The following is a 16,142-nucleotide window of genomic DNA, read 5'->3' on the forward strand; positions in this document are numbered from 1 at the left end:
ATGAACAACCTAGAAATAATAAAATTACATTTGAGGAGTTACTTCCTGGCCACAAAATTTAGAAAAAGGTACATGTCTTGAAGAATCATAAATTGTTAAATTTTGTTAAATTTGGGTATTTGTCAAATATTTATTATTAATTTTGGTATGGGTGAAATATTTTATTATTAGTTTGGGTATTGGTGAAATATTTTATCAATATTATTTACCTACCTCACCCATATGAATTAGAATATCAGAAAAGTTATTAATGCAACATAAATCTTGGTATTAGTGAAAAATATAAATTAAAAATGCAGACACATTTGGAAAACCATGCCCAAAAAAACCAAAATGAACCACACTAGATGGTTCGAAACACTCAACCCAACATTTTGGATGTGATTTTTTACCGAAATATTTTCAAGCACCAAAATAATAGTTAAATAGAAAAATATAAAATAGTTAATAGTTAAATATAAAAATAGTAGTCTTTAAGTGCAACTTTTTGGAAGGTTTTATGGTTTATCTTTTTATCTAATTTGTCTAGAATCTAGTATGGATTCACAATCGAAGTGCCCAATGAGTTTTTTAGTATGTTGAATTCATATATGTTATTTTTGAATTCAGGCTTTTGTGATCCATATTGATTAAAGAACAAAATTTTTAGGTAGAAATCACATCATACAATTTTTTGCAGAAGTGTTTTGAACCATCCAGTGTGGTTCATCGGATAAGATGAAGATGCAGATAGTGGCAATATCTTAAATAGAGATCGATGTGGAGATACTATAATGACTATAATAAACAACTAGTTTACTAATAATATTACTTAAAAAAATATTGTTAATTAATAGGAATAATTTATACTTATTAAATTAAGAACTATGATAAAAAAAATTAAAGAACAAAAAAAACTAGTAAAAAAATCTAGTAAAAACCTAGTTTAAACAACACATATCAAGATTTGGCCACAATTTTATCGTTGGATTCCGACCAAAAACTAACTCTAAAAATTTGCACTTAAAGACTACTCCAATATAAAATAGTTAAAAACTAATTAAATAGTTAAAAAAAAATACTAGGCCAAAAATATATAGTTAAATATAAAATAGTTAAAAAACATATTGAGAAAAGGAAAAAAAAATATATTCCAGGCTAAATTGTGATCTCAATAAACAATGCCATTAAAAAACACCAAGAAAAATAGTTAAATATAATTTATATATAGACAATTAAATATAAAATATAAATATAGAAAGTTAAATATAAATATAAAAAATATATAGATATTTATTTTAATAAGAGTGCCATAAATTGAGGGATTTCAATAAAAGTAAAAAATTAGAAATAATATATTAATTGTTTTTTATTAAATCTCGTGAAAATAAATATTGTGGAACATAGATAAAAGTAAAACAATATTTAAAATTTTTCTACATGTCATTTTTTATTAATTTCTTGATTTTTCTTTATAAGGCCACTTTTATGCTAAAATTTCATCTAATTATAATAGAACAATTTAGATTTTTGTGATAGCCTAATAGGCCACAGGTGTCAAGTAGCCCCATACGAAGTTCCTTCTCCTTTCTACTTGCATTTTTCCCTTCCATAGAGAAAAGGGAGCAAAACAACCTCACCTTCTAAGTGAGTTTTTTGTTTTCCTAGAGAAATTATTTGTGTCAATTATGGATGGTGTGATTGCATTCAATGTTCTCTATTTTCCATATTTTATGTTTTCAAGCATAAACAAAAAACCAATCATTGACAAATATAGAATCTAAAGTAATTTAACCTTCATAGAATATATTTCAGTTAATTTTAATAGATTTCCTTTGACAAAATATCTAGTGTAATATCCACAGTAGTTTACATACCATATTGATATCAGAGTAGGATTCTTTTGGAATCTCATAGGAAGTTGCAAGTGATCTACAAAGTGTTTAAGAAGAATTTTATAGAACCTTATCCATGGATAACGAGTCTATTCATAGTATCCCTCATTTGATAGATGGAATATTCGTGAGGGTGGAAGAACATGTTGCATATATCAGCTTGTCGATGCCCTAATGGAATTTTTGTTGGAGAAATCATCAATGAGGGATAAAAAAAAATCACGGGCCCTAATTAGACCTGATTTCATTTGTAATTGTATTCTTTAACCGGTATGTGGACCCAGTTGCCACATTAAGGTAAGCGATCCTTTTCCTTGAGCTATAAATTACATATAATTGCTAATGATATTTTTATCTTTACCTCTATATCTACCTAACTTATTGATTTACAATGAATGTTAATTATTCAAGAATCGGGGAATTTAATTGATAAACAGGATGAAGCTAAAGAGAATTATATATCATTATTTTTCTACAATAAAAATAAATCATTTAATGATTACATAATGTTGGAAAATGTAATTTCACTTGTCTCAGTTGTGACTTTCTATGTAAAGAGTCTATTCCTATTCTATAGGAATGGTTTCCCTAGTTTTGTGTGTGGTTGAGATATTCTCTCAACCAACAGAGTGTGTACAAGATAGTTTTCCTATATTGAGACAATACTCCTGTATATATGTAATATCATATTTGATTAATGAGATATACAGATTTCCTTTCTAGAAATTGAACATGGTTTCTAAGCCCTTGAGGGCCTGGCCCCTCCTGGGCTTGGCCCATCCTGGGCTGAAGGAAACAAAAATTTTGATGTTGTTGTTTGTATTGTTTGTCCATTGTTTTTCGGTTTGTTTAAGTCCATGTGCGAATGATTCAAAAGAAATCATGTTATGCGTGTTGTTGGTCTGGATCGTGGAGACTTTTGTGGTGAACCCGACATGTTGAGCCGAGGGAAATAGAACCTAGTGTGGAAGCCCACAGCGACAATGGTGCATGTCTGTAGATGCCCACAAACCCCAATCTCAGAGGTTGCCTGTGCAGTGCAAATGTTATGCTTGGATCGTGAGCCTAGGATAGGGCTGCCTACACATTCCATGTTTCATGCTTTGGATAGTGACCATATTTTGTTGGATCGTGAGATTGGGCCATTCCTTGCACTGTTCGGTGCTGTGGAGTCTGTATTTTCAGCGAATTTTTCGTGGTTTTTAGGTGAATTTTCCACAACGATCCCAACATCAAGATTAGTCAAATCCCAGTCGGCATTGGAAGGCAGTGTGGCTACACGAAGAGGTGTTTGGAGAAGCAGCCTTCGTGCCTGAATTCTGATGGGTTCGTGAGTGGAACGATCTCAAAGTGATATGTTGGTAGTGTAGAAGTGTGGAGAGGCTTGTTCGTGCCTACAGCCCACAATGAGTGAAGAAAGGGAGCTAAGGTGTGTTGTTCATGCCCATGTACGAGGGCGACAGCATGGGTGCTGGTGCAGATCAAAAATTATGGATATGCATAGTGGATGTTTGCATGTGTTTTTGCTGCAGATCAGAGCGTGGATGTTAAGGCTCATTGATGTGAGCTCACTGATTTGCATGGGCTTTTGATCTCAGAATAGGCTTTGAAGAGGTATGAACCCTATAATTGTTGCCAGATCTGAGTGATGCAAGCTTTGTTGACTGCATGGAGGAGTAGTGTGGATTGTGCTTCCAGATTGTGTAAATATGTGTAGATCGTGGCATCGTGGCTAAAGGTCAAAGGTATTGGTGTGATGAGCATGGATCCAACGTGAACAGGGTCCGAGCATCGAAGTGACAGTGTTGATCGATTAAGAAATGGCTATATGCACTTTCGGTGAGGTTTTCGCTTTGCGAGCAATCGAAGTTTAGTGAAGCAATGCGTAAATATTGGACAGCATACCCCATTGACATGGTGGCATCAGAGTGGCGTAGCAAAGAAGGTGGTGGAATCCTCCGCCATGATGGCATCCCCCACCGTAGTGGTAAACTATGGCCTGCGTCTCTTGGGCGGTAAACTCTACCAATTCGCGGGTTCTGCTATTTGTTGCGCATCTTGAAAGAAATTTAAAGGTGGCAGTAGCAGATTAGTGAGGAGGTCAAGCTAAATCCGGTGAGAAGGAACTGTTGTGCGTGTGGCTAGGCGTGAGCCACTGTTATTTGAATTCGCTCAATGTAATGTGCATCTAGTCTCTGCTGCGTCTGACAGAGGGAAGAATGTATAGGAACTGCCTACAGGAGGATGTGAGATTGATTTTCATCATATTTCCAAAATTTTTTGATGTTCCATCATGAGTACCACAAACCTCCAAGTCATGGAAGAAGATATTGAGCATTGAAGTCATGGAAGAAGAACATCATGCATGATCTGGTCATCAAGTCATTAAATAAGAACACATTCTTATAGGAAAATGGGATGTTTTCTCAGCACACATCCTCTTCGCATTTGTATTGACTAGAGAATATAGACAAAAAGGAAGTTCTCCCCAGTTTGCCATTGTTTAAGATTTTTTAGAAAGTATTATGTAATTAATGTAATTCTAGTTAAAATTAGATGTTTACATTTAGTTTGGACAACTATTGTCACACATTCGTGTCTGTGTTTGTTACACTAAAAAATGTCACCATGACTATTTACAGTTAGTATGGCTCTATCAACAGTCATGCTATCCTCCTGGGCAAGTCTTATGCCTCTGCTCTCCATGTCAAACTCCAAAAAGAGAGAAAGTCTTTATAAATGTATTTATCTCTGGGTACGCAGGTTCTCTCAACCTTACCTGCGGGTACGCACCCAATGTTCACAAAAGCTGCGTACTTGTACGCTCTGTATGTAAAGGGGCAGGTGCGTACCCCTGTAAAGGTCAAAATGCGCAAGTTTCATCTTTAAAAAGTTACTTGTGGTAATTTCTAGAGCATTCTAGAAGGTTGTTCGGCGTTTATTGAGCGCCTCCAGATGGTTCATGTACCCCTACCAAAGAGGAACTTATCCCATAATTAAGGGAGCTATCCCATCCAAAGAGGGGATTATCCCATTGATGGTGGACCTGAATAACTTCCTCTAGAGCACTATAAATACAGGCATTGGGCCAGAAGGAGGGGAAGTTGGAAGCTAAACATTTCTAAGGGTAGATGCTGCTGGAATTAGGACTCCCATTTAGAAGCTTGTGAGGAGAGATTTCCATCTTTGCTTGTTCTATTTGGAAGTGGGTGAGCTTTGTCAAAGTAAAGGAGAACTCTTGATGGACCCTGGGAGGGACTTGCACAACACCAAGGCTCAGGTTGTAATTGTTCCTTTTGTTTCCTATTAATGCAAATGAGTCCATTCTTCTCAATAACTTGTTATTTATGAGTTGTTTCATGTACTCCTTGGTCTATGTGTTAAATATGTTTTATTCTATGAGATTATCAAGTGCTATTTAATCGTTTGATTGTTAGTGGATGCAGGTTTCAAAGTGAAGGAGGAGCTCATCCGGATCAGTGAGGCTGGACTGCTACAACAGCGTTGGATTACAGGTAGGATCTAAACACTTGATTTCTTATATAGTAAATGCATGTTTAGAGAAGGATTGCTCTTGTTTGTCTTGTTTGTCACTAGAGAGTCTTAGGCTCCTAGGGAGGTTGGTTGTGTCCGCACTATCGACTCTTTCCGCCTGACAAATTGGCGACTCCGCTGGGGAGTCCATTAATGTGTTTGAGTTCTTTTTGATTTGATATTTTGATCTGAGAAAAATTGCTTCTTTTCTGATTTTTTGTTGTCTAGCTGTGTATTTGGGTGGGTTAGCTTAAAGTCAATTTAGTTTTTTATTTTTCTTAGCTTTGCCAGTAGTACGCAGTCTCTGGGTTTAACACAGTGCGTACTTGTACGCACTGCGTCTTTGTGCACAGTGCGTACCCGCGCCTGTGTAAACAGATGACCTGCGTACCCCTGTCAATTTTGAGAAAATTTCAATTTTTGCTTTTTGCTCTTTAGATTTTGTTTTTAATTTGTTTTTTCTGCCCAGATCCACTGGTTATCTGCCATCAATCTTCATCTTTGCTTGTTTCATTAGCATTCTTGCTCTCAGCTTTCATCAATTGGGTGTTTTGAGTCTCTTTTTTGAGAAATTCTTAATTTGATTTCCTTTGGTCATTACGTGGAGGTTTCTCTCAGTCCTTTCACAATTTTGCATCCTTTTGCTTTTGTTTTTGCAAAAAAAATTTCCCCCTCATTCGCCGGGGGGGGCTAAATTGTGTATGAGTGTTAATCGCCTTTGAGTGTCTTTATTTTTGATCTTTGGAACTCTCACCCAATTTTCTCGACTTGCACTTGATTGGTTCTTAGATCACATTAGAATCATCTTGTGTTTGAGAATTCTCTTGCATAGATCACATTTGCATAATTTAGAATTCTCATTTTCAGAATATTATTGAAAAATGTGCATAGATTACATTTGCATACTTTTCAAGTGAATTGTGCATAGATTACCATTGCATAGTTTACATTCTGAAAAATCAATCGTAGATTTAGATCAGCTTTCTTTGATTTGAATTTACACAAAAATAAAAATAAAAAAATGGTTTGGAATTGATTTGCATTAGTTTTTCTTGATAAAATTAGTGCATTAGAGAATTTGTTATATTTTCTCTTAGTGATCAATTTTTTACATTGTCGGAAGTGAATGGAAACTCTCTCCTTACTTTAGTTAGGATTCATCGAATTGAAAAGATTACATTATCATATTCGATTGCATTCAGTTGAGTCGGGTCATAACACCATTGGTTTCATATCCATTTACCCATTTGAGTAATAACAACCTTAATAACACATCGCTTAATTAAAATTCATCTAGTAATTTTTACATTTCTAGGGCTCTGAAACACCGATATAGATTAGGCTAGTGTCTTGGAGTAGGAGAGTAATTAACTCTCCAAGACAGCAAAACCAAACAAGTAGCTCATCTTGTGGTAGGATAAATCCAAAAGTTACATTTATACTATGGGAAAGCTCCTCTTAAAGGAGAAGCACGAGACCGTGTCTGAACCAGTGAGGGGATCAATCCTCCTTCATTGGGAAAGACGCCAGATACGCACGTACTACAAACGGTAAACCTCGGATTATTGTCGAGGAGCCTGGGGTCACTTGTCGGTAAACCTTGGATTATTGTCAAGGAGCCGGCAAGGGGATTGAGCTTTTTACTCTGCCCTTGCGCGCTATCGGGTCGTAGACTATTCCCCCAGGTGTATTTGTTGCTGTTGGTGACTTTAGTGACCATTATCTTTAGGGTTCTACCCAAGGTGACGGTGGAGGGAAGATCCCACTGTACCTGGAGCAGACGTCGGCTAGACTCACTTGGATTTTCTGGGGGGTTCACTTCACTCGAGACGGTTAAAGTGGAGGAACTTGGTCTAGTCTATTCATTAAGCAGGTTGCCGGGGTAACTGTTCCACCCGCCACTTCTGTACTGAATTCTGCGATGTTGGATTTCATCCCCAACTAGTGTTTTCAGTCCGGAAGGTTACTGTTTGTGTATGGTTTGACTCCTAGATTTGATAGTGCGTGTTAATTTGTTTGTTTTTACTTTTAGAGACCATAGGTGTGAATTGTGAATTTTAATTGTTAGGTGTGAATTGTGAATTGTTAATTTTAGTTTTAAATTGTTAATAAAATTCACTGAAGTTGAATATAATGGCAAATGTTCCGGAATTTACCAACCTAGGAACCCCTCCTAACGAGAATCCTAGTACTTTTCCTTACTTTGGAAATGTTGGTCCTCCTTATATGGCTACTTTGTCATTACCTGGATTTATAATAGGATTACCGATATGGTTATTTTCAACTTCGTTGGCCCAAAGTACTCCAATTGTTCCATCTCAACCGGATGCTTCACCTCAACAGAGTTCACCATCTCAACATCACCAACCTTCTGTTGATCCTTTACCTTCTTCGCCTAATTTTTCTTCCTCCATTTCTTCCTCTTCGCCTGGTAAAAGCCTTGATGCTAGTAACCAGGAGGCTAAGAAGAAGAAGAAGAAAAAGAAGCAAGATAAGAAAGAAGTCAACCAACCAACCATGGCTGTAAGTGTTAGTTGTGTTGAGGAAAATTCCGACATGCATCGTAAACCCAAATACCCTTGCAGGCTTTGTAAGGGTGACCACTTCCTTGTCAATTGTCCTGGTATTCCAAAGGTCTTGGAGGTATGGTCAGAAAAATCTCATCAACTTTCCATTGATCCATCAACCAGTGATAGTCAGGTTCCTGGGAAAAAGGGTAAAGTTAGGTTTCCTTGTAAGTTATGCAAAGGGAGTCATCAAACTCACATTTGCCCTCACATGGATGAAGCCTCAACATTGTTGGAAAAACTTACTGTTCCACAGCAAGAATTTCCAACTGGTTACCGTAAACTTTCTCCCAACCTACCGTCAACTGACGGAGTGATTGATCTAATTTCAAATACACTCGATCACACTCTTCCATTGGAGAGTGAAACTCATGTCACTCAGGTTGATGATCAATTAGTTGATCAAGTGGTCGATTCAATTTCACATTCAATCGATCACACTTTCCCTATGGAGAGTGAACTTCATACCGCTCAGGTTCTTCTTGTTACATCAGATTCTTCTATGTCGGGGGGCATTTCATCTGTTTCAACAGAACCCCCTCCAAGCACTGAAGTCTTTTCCTTTGATTGGAATAGACTGACAGAACCTCGTCTTCCTTCCTCCATCCCTTTCCAAATCATTGTCAACGCTGGTGGTAGGGACATACATCGTACTCAGGTAGATGAAGGTGCTTCTGTTAGTATTTTATCCTCAACTGTTTGGAAAGCTTTGGGTTCCCCTCAGCTTGCGCCTATTACGCAGAATCTGAAAGCTTTTAACAGAACCATTAGTGAACCTTTAGGGATCCTTCCTAAGTTTTCTATTACCTTGGAAGGTAAAACTGTCTGTATTGATCTTATGGTAGTTCGAGGTCCCTTGGATTTCAATTTACTCCTTGGGCGAGACTATGTTTATGCAATGAAAGCTGTCGTATCGACCCTCTTTCGCGTGATGTCTTTCCCTCACAATGGCAGTATTGTGACTGTAGACCAGCTTTCATTCCCTAGTCTTGTCTCAACTACCAATCATATGACAGCCCTAAATGTTCCTAATTCTCAAGTGGTACCTACCCTGCCACGGGTTAATTATGTGGCAACTGGTCCCATGTTTTCAGTTACCAATGTAAGTGAGCCTCTCACTGTTTGCTCATCTTCCTTTGATTTAGATCCGATAATTGACATGGAAAACTCTATGGGATTACTTGAACGTGATGTTCTTATCCCTTTTGAGTCCCTTGACATGTGTTCCTTCCAGAGAAGTATTCTTCCTTCTGATGAAGACCTCTTGGAAGCCATGATCAAGGTGTGTCCATTGACATGTCTTTCTTCGAGTTGGAAGCCATGATCAATGGGGTGAGGAAAGTTCCTTTTACTGTGTCAACCTCGTTAAAAAATGAATCAGTGTGCGCGAGGATAGTTTGTTCCTCTCTCAACCTCGTTAAAAAATGAAATTGGATGCTGTGAGGAAAGTTCCTTTTACTGTGTCAACCTCGTTAAAAAATGAATCAGTGTGTGTGAGGAAAGTTCCTTTTACTGTGTCAACCTCTTTAAAAAATGAATCAGTGAGTGCAAGGATAGTTTTTTCCTGTATCAACCTCGTTAAAAAATGAAACAGGCTAGTATGAGGATAGTTCTTTTACTGAGTCAACCTCATTAGAAAATGAATCAGCTAGATTTTAGGATATGTAGGTAGATTGTAGAAAATAGGATTTTGAGGATAGTTCCTGTTACTGAGTCAACCTCGTTAAAAAATGAATCAGGTATGAGGATAGTTCTTTTCTTGTGTCAACCTCCTTAAAAATGAAACAACTCCCTTTTCAAGTTAAATATTGAAAGTAAACCTTCATTCCATCCATCTGGTTGAATGCAATGAAGCTTGGGGGGCATGTACCTCGCTTTGCATCATTATCCTGGGGGCATGCGAACTTCTTGAGCATAGTTCCTTGTCTTGTGTCAAGCTCGTTAAAAAATGAAACAAGGGTAGGTTAAGTAGGTAGATTGTAGAGAGTAGTCATGAGCATAGTTCCTTGTCTTGTGTCAAGCTCATTAAAAAATGAATCAAGGATTTCATGAGCATAGTTCCTTGTCTTGTGTCAAGCTCGTTAAAAAATGAATCAAGGTTTTAAGAGTAGAGTTTTTGTTAGGTAGATTGTAGAGAGTAGTTATGAGCATAGTTCCTTATCTTGTGTCAAGTTCGTTTAAAAAATGAAACAAGGGTTTTGAGGATAGTTTTTTTTTTTTTCCTGTGTCAACCTCACTAAAAAATGAAACAACTCCCACGAGTCTTTTTAAGATTTCGAAAGTAAAGCTTCATTCCATCCACCTCAATGAATGAAATGAAGCTTGGGGGGCATGTACCTCGTTTTGCGTCATTATGCTGGGGGCATGTGAACTTATAACAAGCATAGTTTTTTGTTTCAAGCTTGCGTAAACATGAAACTGAATCCGAGCATAGTTCTTTTCCTGTGTCAAGCTCGTTAAAAAATGAAACAAATCCTCCTCAACTTGAGTCGAGAGTTTGACTAGATCTCGTAAATGTTAAGTTGTATATTTAGGTTAGTTATTTCAGTGTTTTGCATAATTTTCTTACAGTTTTAGGTCGAGTCTTTCAAATGATCTCGTTCATGAACCTTCATTTCATCCAGCTGGTTGAATGAAATGAAGCTGGGGGGCATGCACTCTAGCAGTTACGCTTAGGGGGCATCAAGCACAGTTTCTCTCTGTTTCAAGCTTGTGTAAAAATGAAACTACTTTGAAGCATAGTTTTATCTGTTTCAAGCTTTTGTAAAAATGAAACCTATCTCGAGTAAATTTTAGTTATTTTCAAGACTCGTTAAACTCATGAAAATACCGAGATTATTTTGCTATCTTTCATTCTCGTAAAACAAATGAAAATGCCGAGTTCTTTCCGTCTTTTCCTGCTCGTAAATTAAATTCAAATTCGGCCATATGAGTACATTTTTATCATTTTTTCGAACTCATTAAAACTTACGAAAAAGTGAAAACCATGAGTACATTTTTATCATTTTTTCGAACTCGTTAAAACTTACGAAAAAGTGAAACCTTGGAGTTCTCTTTTAAGCCCTTTTCAGACTCCTAAAATATGAAAAGATTGCCGAGCGTTTCTTTTACACTCGTTAAAACGGAATTAAAAGACGATCCCCTTATAGCTCTTTTCTGACTGTAAAAACAGGAAAAGATGGCCGGGTTTTTGTCGTTTCAAACTCGAAATGGAAATAAAACGACGTGTCCTTGATCGCTTTTTACTTTTCAGGTCAGGGACACTAATCATGAAAGTACTCCTTGGTCGCAAGATCAAGCGGTTCTCCCAGGTATTATTTTATACTTTTTCGGGCTTGGGGGACACAAATTTACGAAAAAGTTCAACCTGGAGTCTTCTTAAGTTTTTCAGACTCTCTAAAATTGAAAAACGCCGAGTTTCTCCTATATTGGGCTCGTTAAAATTTCACAGTAAAGGACCTGTTCAATTACAAATAGGAACGAACCACTCCTTCCTAGGGTTCGAATCAAAACTAGGTTGGACTCATCCGAAGGATGAGCTTATAATCAAGCATATGTTATCCTCCTCAAGCTTGTTAAAAATAAAGAGGTACTTGCCAGAAATGGTGGGGGAAAAGAGAGAAGAATGAGCCTATTTGTTATCTTTTGTCTCAGAAGAAACTTTATTACCACTCTTGGACACGACACTTTTCATTCACCTGGGTTGGGAAATCCTTTACCTCACAGTTGATCAAACCACATTGAAAGTCTTCAGCCGGGTTCCGGGGATTAACTTTGAGTCGTTTATCACCAAGCCATTTGTTGTGTCGTTATGTGTTCAAGAGGTCTGCAAGCAAAACTTTCATCTGCAAAATACTTGTCATCCATTTGACCATCCCTGAGTCAGTCCTTACAGCAACATTTCTTCAACTTGAACAATGATTTCGTGTTGTGGGCTTGCCTGCAACGGGTCACTTTCTATTGACATCAGCACATTATCTAGAGAGATGACTTAGAAATCGTCAGTGCCTTGAAGTCTGCATGCATCAATGGCAGGTTTCTCGCCTTTGACGTCAGTTTACATCATTGACTTTCGATCGAAGGATTCCGTGAAATGTTCGACATCAACTCATTCATTCACATCTCATGGATTGTACTGGGTACTTTGAGAACCATTGACATTACTGGTGGTTTCTCTCACACTTGTTAACAGTTTACATCATCGACTGGTAATCAAGTGGTTTCTACCATGTTCGACATCAACCCATTTAATCGCATGGCTAGAATCGTACCAATTCGAGAAGTAGAAATGAAGACCCTGGATCTAGTTTCCACCATCCAGGCTGCGAGGAGTTTTGTATTCATTATCTAAGTAGACTAATCATAAACAGATGGTTGCGCCCATACTGTGTCTACAAAAGTCTATGATTATGATGTACTGCAAGATCATTCCTGTATCAGAGTAGTTAGTCTGTTAGTTAAAGTTTTGATCTGAGTATGGGAATGCCTACCTCAGTGATGATATAATCTTATACATGTATTTTGTTGAAAATTGCAGGTTCTGACCAAGCTCTCCACGAGATAATCCTTGAAATGATAAAGTGCTTCACCCTTCCTAGATAATACAAAACCCTAATCTAACTACAGGCTTCGCACTTTAGGGGGCAATCTGTTACACTAAAAAATGTCACCATGACTATTTACAGTTAGTATGGCTCTATCAACAGTCATGCTATCCTCCTGGGCAAGTCTTATGCCTCTGCTCTCCATGTCAAACTCCAAAAAGAGAGAAAGTCTTTATAAATGTATTTATCTCTGGGTACGCAGGTTCTCTCAACCTTACCTGCGGGTACGCACCCAATGTTCACAAAAGCTGCGTACTTGTACGCTCTGTATGTAAAGGGGCAGGTGCGTACCCCTGTAAAGGTCAAAATGCGTAAGTTTCATCTTTAAAAAGTTACTTGTGGTAATTTCTAGAGCATTCTAAAAGGTTGTTCGACGTGTATTGAGCGCCTCCAGATGGTTCATGTACCCCTACCAAAGAGGAACTTATCCCATCAATAAGGGAGCTATCCCATCCAAAGAGGGGATTATCCCATTGATGGTGGACCTGAATAACTTCCTCTAGAGCACTATAAATACAGGCATTGGGCCAGAAGGAGGGGAAGTTGGAAGCTAAACATTTCTAAGGGTAGATGCTGCTGGAATTAGGACTCCCATTTAGAAGCTTGTGAGGAGAGATTTCCATCTTTGCTTGTTCTATTTGGAAGTGGGTGAGCTTTGTCAAAGTAAAGGAGAACTCTTGATGGACCCTGGGAGGGACTTACACAACACCAAGGCTCAGGTTGTAATTGTTCCTTTTGTTTCCTATTAATGCAAATGAGTCCATTCTTCTCAATAACTTGTTATTTATGAGTTGTTTCATGTACTCCTTGGTCTATGTGTTAAATATGTTTTATTCTATGAGATTATCAAGTGCTATTTAATCGTTTGATTGTTAGTGGATGCAGGTTTCAAAGTGAAGGAGGAGCTCATCCGGATCAGTGAGGCTGGACTGCTACAACAGCGTTGGATTACAGGTAGGATCTAAACACTTGATTTCTTATATAGTAAATGCATGTTTAGAGAAGGATTGCTCTTGTTTGTCTTGTTTGTCACTAGAGAGTCTTAGGCTCCTAGGGAGGTTGGTTGTGTCCGCACTATTGACTCTTTCCGCCTGACAGTGTTGGAACTGGCCATTACAACAATAGACAAATTTATTTTCAGGAATGCTTAACAACCAGATATAATGAAGACATGACAGTGAAGATGGCATTAAAGGAGTTGCATGAGAGATTCGAAGATGATGGACAATCGAGTTTGTGTGAAGTGTGAGTTTGTGGAATAGATTCATGCTGTAGTATGAGTCACATATTGTAATTAGAACAAATATACATATCATATACTCTTTTGTAATAGTTAGTTGTGGTCTTGAAACGTTTTATGTACCTGCTGTAAGGCCCAGAGAGGCATGCATACCCTTTTTTATGTGTCCCCTCTGTAAAAGAGTTTTAACACCCTGGAAGAGTGTTTCATGCGAGATGGATACACTTGGGTGGGCTGTATTGGTTTTAGAATCCATGAGGTGAAATTTTATAGCTAGGGGGAGTTCATCGAGAGGTTGGATGAACCATGTATGTGAAGGACTTCCTAGTAGACTGGCGGTTGCAGTGGTTGGGAACCCATGCATTCCGGTAGATGGTTGTTCCTTTATATGGACATTGACAATTGCATGAACAAGGTACAAGGTGTAATTACGAGACTGGACCAGATGTAGATCTTGCAGATTGATATCGAGACAAGTAGTCATTAAGGGGGAGTGTTGGAAAATGTAATTCCACTTGTCTCAGTTGTGAATTTCTATGTAAAGAGTCTGTTCCTATTCTATAGGAGTGGTTTCCCTAGTTTGGTGTGTGGTTGAGATATTCTCTCAACCAACAGATTGTGTGTCCAAGATAGTTTTCCTATCTTGAGACAATACTCCTGTATATATGTAATATCATATTTGATTAATGAGATATACATATTTCCTTTATGGAAATTTAACACATATGTATCAACATACTGATATATTCTATAACCACTATAAGCGTATTCCACATTAATATCAATCAATTAATTATAATAAAATCATGACATCCTCATAAAATTATGAAAATATACAAGATTCATAAACCTCAAACATGCATAATTACCATGCACAAGAGACATATATATCTTGTGGAAAATTTAATAGCAATAATCGACAAGTAAAGCTTATTTTGCAAAATATTGCAAAATGGAGTCTAAATAAGAGAATCCATCTTTTCATCTTTCACCATCCCCATACCTCTTCCTTTGTCCATGAGGAGCTTTTCTATTTATACATTGAGTTATAGTTACAAAATTTAATCTAATTGTAAGTCCTCTGACACTAGTGTGGCATTAGAACTTCTTTGATGGTAACTACTACCAATATGTCCTCTAAGCTACATGAATATTTAGGCTTTTGGAGCCCTAGGGAATTTCCATGTTCTGTAATCATCGCTCCCCTTTCAATGCCTGATCAACTAACATTTTAATATCCTTCTTCATGTTGATGGTGTAATAGTCAATTTGGGCCACCAATTTGATGGGAACAATGATGAACTTGTCCATTGACTCATCATCCACTTTTGAAATGTTCTAAATTACCATAACCTCATCTATCCAGGCCCTGATTATCTACATAAGCTTTAGTTTGATTGTGGTGGAGCTGGGAGACTCTTCTATGGGCTTGAGGTCCCATTCCTCTATTATTTCTATGTCAATGGCCCATGTTTTCTTGGCCAAAGTGATAGATTCATCTACATCATTCTAACCACCTCACATTCCAATTTCCAAACATCGACTAGAGATTGATCTTTTTCCTTTTTCTTTTTTTCATGTTGGGATAATGAATCTAGCATGTCCCAATGTTTCTTATACTAGTCAATAATTTGGTCTAGAGCCTTGATATTTGTGTTTAATGCTTCTAATTGGTCATTTTTCTCACTGGTTATCTACTCCAATTGTGCAAATTAGTCTTGGATTTCCCCAAACTTTCGAATGAAAAGTATTGAACCTTTTTAAGGTCATTATTAATTTTAAGAGTGTATGCATTAAGTATATGAAGGTCAGCTTGGGGGTTCTACGCTAGTTTAACCTTAATGTTAGCTTTTTTCTGGTGACTCTAGTTTAATGATTTTAGCTTAGTGGTGTGGGATTCTTTCAGCTATATCATTTGTTGCTCATATCAAGCATTGAATGACTCTAAGAGCATAATGAATTATTCCTTTAACTTGTCCAAGAATTCAACCTCCATCCACTACTTTTGTTCTTCCAGTTGTTCCTGCAACAATGCAATTACTTGGGTCAATTGTTCCACATCCATGGATAAGATTTTAGTCATCGCCTTGTTTGTTGTGGCGAGGTCTCATAAAACAAAGAAAATGTCTACATTGGCCTTTTGATTTCTTTGTTTAGTGACACTCCATATTATCCTTTTCTTGTGGCCTTCTAAAATAACTTCCTCTTGTCCCGCAATTCCTATTTTTCCTTGTTTTGGAACATTATATATGACAATTTTTCTATATTTTCTATAATAATATTACCCTAGTTCTAATAATTCATCGCTAAGATCCCTGGGATC

The sequence above is a fragment of the Pinus tabuliformis genome, chromosome 2_1, assembly GCF_031772625.1.
Source record: "Pinus tabuliformis cultivar Carrire ecotype Pingquan chromosome 2_1, CPIR1, whole genome shotgun sequence".
Taxonomy (NCBI): domain Eukaryota; kingdom Viridiplantae; phylum Streptophyta; class Pinopsida; order Pinales; family Pinaceae; genus Pinus; species Pinus tabuliformis.